Here is an 11,087-nt window from a genome sequence, read left to right as displayed (position 1 = left end):
CTTTATAGCACTTATTCCACATTTCAACAAGAGAAGCAGAACTGTACACAAGACTCAAATGATCAGCCTTAGATGACAGAAGCCAACTATACTTGGCAAAATACATTTTAGCATTTATATTTCATCATAAATATATTTCCTACTAAAGTCTAGTACCCAAGGCTGAGCAGCACTGCTTCCAGAAATATTCATGTCTTATTCAAATCAAAAACCAATTTCATGCTGGTGGATCCAAGGACACATCTGATTTGGTCTTGAAATGAACCTTTTCCAGTAGCTTTGCCTTGTGTTCACCAAGTATGAAAGGTGAGCGGACCTCCTCATCCTTCAGGTATACCTCCAGACCCTCCCCAAAATAGGACACTAATGGAGAAATCTCACAAAGGACAAAACCCTCACAAAGGAGGGTTTTCAGTTCCCAGAGTACTGGGCTGCTCTGGGATCCTGACTCCATTTTCATCCACGAAGGTGGCACCAGCCTGCACAGTCCAATGGTAGTGCTGAGCTAGCAGGGCTTGCTGGGCAGTGGTGGGGTTGTCTCTGTTCACCGTGTCTGCGTTTTTTAGGGGAGAGAATTCCTCTTCCCTTGAGACTTCAAATGCAACAAAGTTTTTTGAGAATTGGAACATGTCAAACACGAACTTCTCCATCTTTATACCATTCGGTTTTAGTGGCTTTACCAGATTTCCATCCTCATCCACAAAAGGGACCTTCTTGAGGGCAACATGTTGCTTCAGTAAAGGCTCAAATTCTTGAATAATGGTCTGGAGGAAGCTCCGGGTGAAGAAGTGGTTGCAGATGTTGCCTGCATTGAAAACCAGATTTCCACTCTCATCCCGATGTTGGACTGTCTCCAGGTCCACCTCACTGTACTCTACCACCTGGTAAATGCCATCCACCTGACACACCACACACACAGGCTCTGTGGGGTAGGCCTTCTCCACTACCTTGGCCCCACAATCTGCACCCTTCAGCACACAGAAGCCAATGAAGACAGGGTCAGCCATTTTAACAAGGATATTGTCCACACAGTACACATGGACATACTCTACTCCACCACGCTCCATGTCTTCCAAAATTCTGTTGTCCACGAGGGCTCGGTACAGACCACCATTGCCATCTGGCGCCATTGCAACCTTGTCCTTCCTTTCCAAGATGGCCCAGCCATCAAAGCTCACAGCTGGTAACATCCTCTGCTCAAACATGACCACATTGGCTGGGTCCAGATGGAAGAAGTTATTTTCCTTAAAAAACTCAACTGTTGGCTTCAGAGTGAATTCACTGGTCATGATGTACCAGGGAACAGTGCAGTGTGTGTTGTGTCTGTGGCTAGCCAGCTGCTCCACTCAGCGGATTCGCTCAGCCTGGAGCTCATACAGTGTCTTCCCACTAGGCAAGCCCACCCGGTACATGGCTTTGGGGTACACCACTCCTAGGCGAGTGCCTTGCTCCCCAGCAAGTAGCAGGACAGCCACCTTGTTCTGCGCAATCTGGTGGAAACCTTCCCTCCTCCCAGCACTGCAGAGTCTGCAGGTCGCTCTTGCCCAGGCTGCCCAGGAACTCAGGCTGCACCAGCTGCATCCTGGAGTCCAGGCGGTCCACAGGACGCTGATCCTGGGCGCAGGCTGCAGCCGCCCTGTATTAGGAGGGCGGAGTTTATAATCTCAAAGAGGATCATAAACATGTCTGAAAGGTTCGGAACCGCCGGATATAAGAAACTCTCAAAGTAGGAGGCAGAAGAATCAAAACATATATTTAGGCTCCACAGTAACCAACCCATGAACCAGCAACCCCATTTTGATATATTGATCAAAAGCTTCCAGGCCCAATAAGTACGCCTTGAAAGAGTAACCAGGAGGCTACAGAGAAGCATGATTGCGTAAAGCAAAATCATGCTTTCCCCTCTATGGTAAAAAGATTACCCACTGGCCTGAAGTCTTTGTTCAGCTTCCTCCCGTAGGTCAGCTCTGCTACTGGCAGCTCCTGCTGCGGCTGCGGCTATAGCTGTAGCAGCCTCTGGCTCCAACGGGAGCTGCTTTTAACCATCCAGCTTCTGCGGGGGTGTAAGGTACACCGGGGAAAGCACAGGTTCTTGCAATCTGCTTAAGCAAGGTGAAGGGGTTGACCGGGAAAGCACAGGTTCTTTCCATCAGCTTAAGCAAGGGAAGCAAGGTGAAGGGGCCGACAAGCTTACTCCAGTCCAACATACAAACAGCATTCAGTTCAGGGGAAAAAGCCAAACTAGTCAAGGGCACTTGTTGACTAAGTGCTAAGGAGCCCATTTTTGGTTGCCAATACACTCCACCCCTTGTTATAGGATACATAATCTAATCAGCCATGTATCCTAGAACATACATTGTGATCCAATTACAAAGGAAACTAAAACATATCATTTATTATAAAGCAAAACATATCATTTGGTGACATTCCTAAATATTGGTTTATGATTCAAATGTGATCCACCCCTAGGTCCCAGCAAGATAATCTCTTCAATCAATCATCCCCAAAATAATTATTAATAATTCAAATGTCCACCCCTAAATCCTTGTATCCATTACATAGGATCAATAATATCATAATAATAAAACAACATAGCAAAGATAACACAAAATAAGTAAACACAGAACACTATCATCATTCCCACCCCTCCTTGAATGATTGGGGCTCAAAATCTTGGGGTAAGGGGTGAAGGTCTCATTTTCCATAGCTTCTTCACACTGAAATTGGATGTAGAGATGGCCCTGCCCCAAAAAGTCCCATTCCAGATGTCAGTTCTTTAACAAGCTGGCAGGAATTCCAAGAATGCTATGTGCTTAGGCAGTCACCAGAAAGTGCAGGGGGCTTAAGCCTAAAGGAAACAGAACTAGCAACAACGTTAGCCAAAACAAAGGACAAAAAGAGTCGACAAGTATGGACTATTATCCTTCAAATAAAATCATCTCAAGTTTGGTTGAGATTTCAGTTATGCAAAGATCCAACATCAGAGCCAAACTCAGGTGGGAAATGTTTCTTTTCAAAAGGAACATAATGAGGAAGCCAAGAGGATCCCACCCTAGATAGAGACTAAGATTGTCCTCTCAGCCTTTCCCCAGATGTACAAGGAAACACAATGGGAAAATTAAACTAAGAGGATCCCATCCTAGATAGAGACTAGGATTGTCCTCCCAGCCTTTCCCCAGATGTACAAGTTTTCATCCGTTAATCACACAAGGTCACCTTCACTCTGAGTGGCTTGTGGGCTTGCAGGAGCAGTTCTTATTTCCCTATTTCTCCTGCTATCAAGTCCTTTATCTCTGTACATTCTGTATAATTCATTGGTTGGAATGCCATCTATCATTTCGAAACCTACCCCTGCTCTCAATAGAGCAGTAAACATTTCTTTCCTTGTTACTCTCCTTTGGCGCCAAGTTTGCTGGTTATTCACCCTTCTCTCTCGAGGAGATCTATCCCTTCCCCAGTCACCTAAGTCATGTAACTGTAAAATCTTATTTATCACTGTTGTAAGACGGCTCCCTACTTCTCCAAGTAATAAATTCAAAATTAGTTGTTTATAAGCAGGGGGAGCGGTCCTAATTATTAAATTCCTATGAGGCAGTCCCATTGGATCATTGTAATATTTGTCTGCAGTTCCTATCATAATGGCAGTCTTCATTACCTCCTCCTTTAGTCTCATGATACAATCTCTAAGTGAATACCAGGGTCTGTGCTCAGTGGGCCACATAGAATCAGTAGCATATCTCTTATTGCATCCCACAGCAGCTAATGCCAACAGAGTAGTCCTGCTATCACCATCTCCTTGCTGATGATGTTCCCTAAAAGCTTGTTGAACTAGAGGATCATGGCTGATACCTATGAATCTCATGCAGTCTGTCCTATCTACTGATATTCCACTGGCCCCTTGATCACTGAGTCTTACCATCCAAGATATCAATGGTTCTCCTATTCTTTGGCTGAATCTACTCAAAATATCTGTGACCTCTTGCGGTGAGAAATCTTCCTGAATTTCCCTTGTAACTGAATCTTCACCTCGGGTTTCTGTCTTCCTCCTTTGTATGGGTCGAGCCCTTGTCTGATCATTTAACCATCTCCTATTCTCTGTGTGAGGGACATCCTGAACCCCAGTAGTGTTTTGTGCCTCAGCCCCTAACACTGTCTCATTTTCCCCCCACTCACTTCCTCTGCCACCATGGCTAGGACGAAGCAGGCAGTCAGGCTCTTTCTGGGCTGGGTTGAAATGCACTCTGGGCTTTTTTGGTCTCCTGTTGCTCTTAGCCACATTAATAGAAAAGTTCTCATTTGAGTCAGTTTGGTCTCCTGCTATCTGAGATTCCCCTTCTTGCTGTGGGGTAGGAGTGCCCCCATGTCTTTCACTTAATCTCAATCTTTCGTATACTAGCCGGTAGGCTGATAACACTATCCAGCTTTGCCTAGATAGTGATGCCCCTGACTGAATCCCAACTTCTTGTAAACACTTTTCCAAATCCCTAGGATCTCCTCTCCGTAGCCTTGGTTCCCAGTTTTCACAGGGTCCAGCTTTTTTAGCCAATTCTTTTGCTAGGGAGGAATAAAATGGATCCTCCTATCCTGGGATATTCATCTCTTCCTCTGAAATTGTTCTGCTTCTAAATAGAGATCTTATACCTAGCGATCCCATCCTGGTCGCCAAATGTACTAGGAGGGCAGAGTTTATAATCTCAAAGAGGATCATAAACATGTCTGAAAGGTTCGGAACCGCCGGATATAAGAAACTCTCAAAGTAGAAGGCAGAAGAATCAAAACATATATTTAGGCTCCACAGTAACCAACCCATGAACCAGCAACCCCATTTTGATATATTGATCAAAAGCTTCCAGGCCCAATAAGTACGCCTTGAAAGAGTAACCAGGAGGCTACAGAGAAGCATGATTGCGTAAAGCAAAATCATGCTTTCCCCTCTATGGTAAAAAGATTACCCACTGGCCTGAAGTCTTTGTTCAGCTTCCTCCCGTAGGTCAGCTCTGCTACTGGCAGCTCCTGCTTCAGCTGTAGCTGCGGCTGCAGCTGCGGCTGTGGCTGTAGCTGTCTCTGGCTCCAACGGGAGCTGCTTTTAACCATCCAGCTTCTGCGGGGGTGTAAGGTACGCCGGGGAAAGCACAGGTTCTTTCCATCAGCTTAAGCAAGGGAAGCAAGGTGAAGGGGCCGACAAGCTTACTCCAGTCCAACATACAAACAACATTCAGTTCAGGGGAAAAAGCCAAACTAGTCAAGGGCACTTGTTGACTAAGTGCTAAGGAGCCCATTTTTGGTTGCCAATACACGCCCGCTGGCAGTGCTCCCTCAGTTCGTCAGGGTCCAGCAGGGCCAGCTTGGTGAGCAGGGACGCCCTCCCGGCTGGCTCCAGCTCATCGCAGAAGCACAGGAGATGGGACTGGCCGGCCCACTCCAGCCAGGCTTGGATTTCCTCCTCTGACACCATACCTGAGCCCCAGACACCCCCAGCAGCAACAGCAGAAGCAGAAGCTGAAGCCAGAGAGGTCGCGACTAAAAGAACTGTTTTTCAATTTTTTAAAAAAGCTTGTAGAATATGGGTCAAAAGAATCAACTTTCATATAGGATTTGAACAGTTTCAGATAGAAAATAGACTGTGACATAAATAGAAAATACTGAAAGCCCTCACTCCAATCTGACATCCCAACTAGCTGTCCTCAACTTGGCTGAAATGCTTGAAAAAGTTGGTTCTAATCAGTGCCTCCACTTCCTCTCCTCCTACTCCATCATTTTTTTTAATTTATGTTTTATTATTTGTCTAATATTTTTAGTTTTCAACATCAATTTCCACAAGATTTTGAATTACAAATTTTCTCCCCATTTCTACCCTCCCCCCAACTCCAAGATGTCATATATTCTGATTGACCCATTCCCCAGTCAGCCCTCCCATCTGTCACCAAACTCCCCCCCCATCCCCTTTTCCCTTACTTTCTTGTAGGGCAAGATAGAGGTTTATGCCCCATTGCCTGTATATCTTATTTCCTAGTTGCATGCAAATACATTTTTTTGGACATCTTCTTTTAAAACTTTGAGTTCCAAAATCTCTCCCCTCTTCCCTCCCCACTCACCCTCCCTAAGAAGGCAAGCAATTCAACATAGGTCACATATGTATCATCACACAAAACCCTTCCACAATACTCATGCTGTGAAAGACTAACTATATTTTGCTCCCTCCAATTCAGTCCCCCCTTTTTCAATTTTCTCTCTTGACTCTGTCCCTTTTGAAAAGTGTTTGCTTTTGATTACCTCCTCCCCCATATGCCCTCCCTTCTATCATCCCCCCTTTTTATCCCCTTCCTCCTTCTTTCCTGTGTGGTAAGATACCCAATTGAGTGTGTATGTTATTCCTTCCTCAAATCAAATCCAATGAGAGCAAGATTCACTCATTCCCGCTCACCTGCCCCTCCTTCCCTTCCAATGAACTGCTTTTTCTTGCCACTTTTATGTGAGATAATTTAGCCCATTCTATCTCTCCCTTTCTCCCTCTCTCAATATATTCCTCTCTCATCCCTTAATTTCATTTTATTTTTTTAGATATCACCCCTTCATATTCAACTCACCCTGTACCCTCTGTCTCTCTACATATGTATATTCCCTTCAGCTACCCTAATACTGAGGTCTCATGAATTACACAGATCATCTTTCCATGTAGGAATGTAAACAAAACAGTTCAACTTTAATAAGTCCCTTATGATTTCTCTTTCTTGTTTACCTTTTCATGCTTTCCTTGATTCTTGTATTTGAAAGTTAAATTTTCTATTGAACTCTGTTCTTTTCACTGAGAAAACTGGAAAGTCCTCTATTTTATTGAAAATCCATATTTTGCCTTGGAGCATTATACTCAGTTTTGCTGGGTAGATGATTCTTGGTTTTAATCCTAGATCTTTTGACGTCCAGAATATCATTTTCCAAGCCCTTCAATACCTTAATGTAGAAGCTGCTAGATCTTGTGTTATTCTGATTGTGTTTCCACAATATTCAATTTGTCTCTTTCTGGCTACTTGCAGTATTCTCCTTGAACTGGAAACTCTAGAATTTGGCAACAATATTCCTAGGTGTTTTCTTTTGGGGACGTTTTTCAGGAGGTGATCAGTGGATTCTTTCAATTTCTACTTTAGCCTCCAGCTCTAGAATATCAGGGCAGTTTTGCTTGATAATTTCTTGAAAGATGATGTCTAGGCTCTTTTTTTGATCATGGCTTTCAGGTAGTCCAATAATTTTTCAATTATCTCTCCTGGATCTATTCTCCATGTCACTGGTTTTTCCAATGAGATATTTCAAATCGTCTTTCATTTTTTCATTCTTTTGGTTCTGATTTATAATATCTTGATTTCTTATAAAGTCACTAGCTTCCAGTTGCTCCAATATAATTTTTAAACCAGTATTTTCTTCAGTGGTCTTTTGGACCTCCTTTCCCATTTGGCTAATTCTGCCTTTCAAGGCATTCTTCTCCTCATTGGCTTTTTGGAGCTCTTTTGCCATTTGAGTTAGTCGATTTTTAAGGTGTTATTTTCTTCAGTATTTTTTGGGTCTCCTTTATCAAGTCATTGACTTGTTTTTCATGGTTTTCTCACATCACTCTCATTTCTCTTCCCAATTTTTCCTCTACTTCTCTTACTTGCTTTTCCACATCTTTTTTGAGCTCTTCCATGGCCTGAGCCCAATTCATATTTCTCTTGGAGGCTTTTGATATAGGCTCTTTGACTTTGTTGACTTCCTCTGGCTGTACATTTTAGTCTTCTTTGTCACTTAAAAAAGATTCCAAAGTCTGAGTCTGAATCGAGACCATTTTTGCTGTTTGCTCATGTTCCCAGCAAACTACTTGACCCTTGAGTTTTTTGTCAGGGTATGACTGCTTGTAGAGTAGAGAGTACTTTGTCCCAAGCTTGAGGGGCTGCACTGCTGTTTTCAAAGCTACTTCTACACAGCAAGCTCTGCCACACAAGTGGTCCTTCTCCTCCAAGAACTGCCAACCAGGATTGCGGCCCAGATCCAGGCAGGGCAAAGCAGGCTTTTCACTCCAGGTCTAGTCTGCTATTTAATTCCTCCCACCAGGTGGGCCTGGGGCTGGAAGCAACTGCAGCTGTAGCTCTGGAAGCAGCCTCAGAGCTGCACCATGTCCCCTGCCCCCAGGGTGTTGGCCAACCACCAATTCCTTTCACTCTGTCCCAGAAGCTTTTTCCACTAACCTTCTCTGTTGTCTTTGGTGTTTGTGGGTTGAGAAGTCTGGTAACTGCCAGAGCTCACTGATTAAGGGTGCCAGGGCCTGTTCTGCCCAGCTCCTGGTCTGGTTGGTCCTGGTGTAGCCCAAGCTGGGTTCTGCTCTGCTCCCAGCTCTGTGCAATGCACCCTTCCCAGTGACCAGCCAGGCTGTCCTGGCCTGGAGCCCTGCTTCCTTCTGCTATTTCGTGGGTTCTGCACCTCTAGAATTTGTTCAGAGTCATTTTTATACGTGTGTGTAGGGACCTGGGGGAGAGATTAAGCAAGTTCCTGCTTTCTAGCCACCGTCTTGGCCGCACCCCCTATTCTTTCTTTTAAGACATAAATTGTATCTTTTATCTTGCATTAAAACACCAAACAACAGCATTTCCATATATACAGCAGAACACGAAAAAGAACATTGCATATGAAATTATGAAGGTCCATTTTATACTTCTATTTTTTAGAAGAATATAATAAATTCCACCTATTACTTTCAAAACTGCCTCATTTATCTGTACTTCCTTCTTTTCTCTCCCTCCAAACCTCTCCACCATTAAAAAATAAAGAAAATTCTGACTAGGATAATCAAACAATATCGATCTCCAATATTACCAAATCCAACTACACACATGTATGGATATATGTGTGTGCATATATGTGTATATATATATGTATGTATGTATGTATGTATGTACATATATATTTTTAAGTTTATTTTTATCATTCACTTTAAAATTTTGAGTTCCAAATTCCCTCTCCCTCCAGCCCTTCCCCCACCTATTGAGAAAGAAAGTAATATGGTATTCATTATATGACAGTGTATATCTTTCTGCGATTCATATTCAACACCTCTCTGTTAAGAGGTCGGTGACATATTTTATCATGGGACCTCTAATGACTTGTTTCATGATTGTTTTTAACAGAACTCTTAATTCTTTCATATTGCTTTCCTTTACAATGTTGTTTTTCTTATATAAATTTTTGTTTTCCTCATTTTATTCTGCATGCATCAGTTTTGTTGGTTCTCTGAAATAATTTTTCATTTCTTATGATAAAATAATATTTAATTACATATATAATACCACACATTGCTCAACCATTCCCCAATTGATGTATTCCTCTTCAGATTCTAATTCATTTATAATCCCCTTACCCCTTTTAATTATCTCTTCAGAATCTGGAAGTCTGCTTTGTTGATAACTATTCCCTCCCCAGTATTATCCTTTCTCTTAAGATGCCAATCCCCTACCTTATTTCCCTGTTGAGTTTAACATTTCTCTTTCCTACATTACTGTGTTCCTTTTACTTTACCTTCTCTTCTCCCTTTTAAAACCATTTGAACAGAACCAATCCACTCTAGGTTCTCCCGTTTTTCTTATTTAACTCCCTTTTAGAATATTGCATTCCAAAATCTCCTCTAGTTTATATTAGCAGCTATCAGGTATGTGATCTTGATTATAGTTCCTTAGTAATTGAGCTGCTTTGGGGGAAAGTAGAATGCTTGCAGTATATTATCTTTCATATGGGAGCTCATAATTTTAATTATGACATTCCTAGGATTCTTCCTTTTAGGGTTTCTTTGAGGAGGTGATCAGGAAAGTTTTTCTGTCTTTGCCCCTATTTCTATTACATCTAGGCATTTCATTTATGATATCTTGAAACATAACGTCTGGACTCTAGTTTGGGTTGTGGCTTTCAGGTAGAGTAATGATTCTTAAATTTTCTCTTCTTGATTTTTTTCCAGTTCAGATGTTTTGGGGATGATGCCTCACATTTTGTACTATTTTTTCAATCTTCTGCCTTTGTTTTTAATATTCTTTGATATTTCATGGAGTTATTAGTTTCTATTTGATCAACTCTCTTCCTGGAGGAGTTTAGCATTTTCCATTGTGAGTACTTTGATATTATCTTGGATCATTTTATTGATTAGAGTCACAGTTGATCGTCATTCCGATATTGCAGTTACTGTATACAATATACTCCTGGTTCTGCTCACTTCACTTTACATCAGTTCATCTAAGTTTTCCAAGTATTTTCTGAAACCATCTTACTTGTAATTTTGTATAGCACAATTTTATTGCATCGCAATTGTATACCACAACTTGTTCAGTCATTACCCAATTGATGGGCATCCTCTCAGTTTCCAATTCTTAGCCACTAAAAAGAGTTGCTGTATGCATTTTCATACATATAGTTCGTTTTCCCCTTTCTTTGGTCTCTTTGGAAAACAGACCTAGTAGTGGTATTGCTGGATCAAAGAGTTCACATAGTTTTGTGGCTTTTGGGGCACAATTCCAAATTGTTCTCCAGAATGATTGGACCAGTACACAACTCCACCAACAGTGCATTAGTGTCTCAATTTCTCCACATCTCCTCTAGCATTTCTCATTTTCTTTTTCTGACATGTTAGTTCATTTCATAGGTTGACTAGGTACCACAGACTTGATTTAATCAGCATTTTCTAATCAATAGTGATTTAGAGCATTTCCTCATATTACTATTGTTAGATTTGATTTCTTCTGAAAACTGACTGTTCATATCCCCTGACTATTTATCATTTAGGGAATGGTTCTCATTTTTATAAATTTGGTTAAGTTCTCTATATATTTGGGAAATAAGGCCCTTATCAGAGAAAATATGATATATATGCCATATGCTATAAATTATATGCTATAAGTTTTCCCTTCAATTTTGACTTTCCTTCTAATTTTGGCTGCAATGTTTTTGTTTGTGCAGTTTCATGTAATCAAAATATTCACTTTACTTCCTATAGTCCTCTTGGTGTCTTGTTTGGCCATAACCTCTTCCCTTATCCATAGATCTAATGTGAAAAATTTTTTTCATGTTCTACTTATTTG

At 41.7% G+C, this 11,087-nt stretch overlaps 1 pseudogene; it reads right to left on the bottom strand.

Moving 5' to 3' along the window:
- Positions 1-217: 217 nt before the first annotated feature.
- On the bottom strand, positions 218-5,455 carry LOC118850933 (annotated as a pseudogene).
- Between the last annotated feature and the right edge of the window lie 5,632 nt (positions 5,456-11,087).

Source organism: Trichosurus vulpecula, chromosome 5, assembly GCF_011100635.1.
Source record: "Trichosurus vulpecula isolate mTriVul1 chromosome 5, mTriVul1.pri, whole genome shotgun sequence".
NCBI classification, from domain to species: domain Eukaryota; kingdom Metazoa; phylum Chordata; class Mammalia; order Diprotodontia; family Phalangeridae; genus Trichosurus; species Trichosurus vulpecula.
This window is presented reverse-complemented; position numbering and strand designations above follow the sequence as displayed.